This window comes from Rhinolophus ferrumequinum, chromosome 3 (genome assembly GCF_004115265.2).
Source record: "Rhinolophus ferrumequinum isolate MPI-CBG mRhiFer1 chromosome 3, mRhiFer1_v1.p, whole genome shotgun sequence".
NCBI lineage: Eukaryota > Metazoa > Chordata > Mammalia > Chiroptera > Rhinolophidae > Rhinolophus > Rhinolophus ferrumequinum.
Window position 1 is genome coordinate 71,253,954 of NC_046286.1, and position 1,810 is coordinate 71,255,763.

Here is a 1,810-nt window from a genome sequence, read left to right on the forward strand (position 1 = left end):
AAGCTGGCCACCAGGTGTGTTGTTTTGGGGACCCCTTGGGAGGCCAAGGTCAGCCACTGTCTATGCTCTGCCTGGGGCCATTTGGTATGAGCTACAAAGGGATATGCAGGTGGTTGCTACTTGTGCTGGGCTTGGAGAAGCCTTAAAATGACATAAAACATTTACAATGTAAAATTCATCTATTAAAACTTCAAGCTTATGAAAATGAAGCTGTATTTCAATATTTACATACAATTTTCTCTACAATTTTATTCAGGAGAAGAAAATAGCCAGATAAATCAGGCAAAGGTTGTGTGGCAATGAGAAGAGAAAGGGCTTCCTATGTAAACTACAGAACAGGATGAAAGGTCACTACACATACAGTGCAGTTTGTAGAGCAGTGGGCAGCCCTCCAATCCAAAATATCTCTCCTTTATGGTTCGGCGTGTGTGTGTGTGTGTGTGTGTGTGTGTGTGTGTGTGTGTGTATGTTGGATAGAGGGTATTAGAAAGTGGCATTTAAATGAACTATGCCTCAAGAAACAGATAACATGAGATAGAGACTTAACACTGAATGTTGATATCAGCTAATGCCTCAGGAGGAAATAATTGCCTACTAAGAAGGAAAGAGCACAGGATGGTTATCACAAAGTGGGAGTTGTCGGGGAAGGAGAGAAGGACATGAAGTTGACTGCAATGCGGAAAGAGTAGTTGTTTTCCTTCACAATTCTACCGAGGGCCTATCCTTCTTGGTTTCAACATATTGGTCTTTTGACTCCATTCACCAACCCAGGAAATCAGGAAGCTCCCATCGATATGAGGAGTCAAGTGTTTTTTTAGGGCCCCTTGGTCCCTGTCCTATTGCTGGACAGAGCCCCTTTCAAGGTAGGAGCTTGTACTCTGGCAACAAAGTAACCAACAGCAGTGCTGAAAATTACTGAAAAAAAGACATGCTCTTTCCTAGTACTTTTGTCTGTAATTCCTGTCACCAGCACAATGCATTTTTAGTAGTAGTAAACATCAAAACAAAAGGAAAGGTCAGTGGATAAAAGGTCTCTGGTGAATCTCTGTTCACGTAATGCTTGCTAACTTCCTGTGACGTGGGATTATTCCTTTCAAATAAAGAACACTAAAAACACAGACTTTCAGAAGCAGGTATATTTGTTACACTTTGTTACACATGCAATGCAGTCTAAAGATTAAAAGGAGAATTTTACTAACTACATCCTGTATTGTTACAGAGAACTTGGAGTTGAAAAGAAAAATACCATTCCTGAATATTTAAAATTACAGCCTTAACTTTAGCTGTTAACCCTGAATTAAATATATTCGATTGGTTTATATAATGCAACCCAATAACTCACTGTAAATTAAGCTACAAATTGATTGATATAAAATTAAAGTAAATCTTCACCAAAGTTTTCCTATATTAAAATATTAACTATCATTTTGTACTATTCATAAAAATAAAAATATTTTGATATTATTATTTTTGGAATTCTATAGCATCATTCTTTTAAAGAATTCAAACAATTTTCTATTTGGAGAATTAATTATTTCATAATATCCCCAAGAGGAATTTAAATTAATTCAGATATTTTAAATTATTTGGTTTCTAAGCTTAATTAACATTAAGCTTCTTTTGACGTGGAACTGAAAAAAAATAAAATCACATTACGTTTTAATATATAGGAAGTTTCTTTTCTGAACAGAACTAAATACTTAAAATAATATTATTTGAGATTTAAAAGTTTCTTGCATAATTAGAAAAAATTAGAAAATTTAGTAAAACTATTAACATTTAGCAAATTCAAGATTTACTAAATTTACCA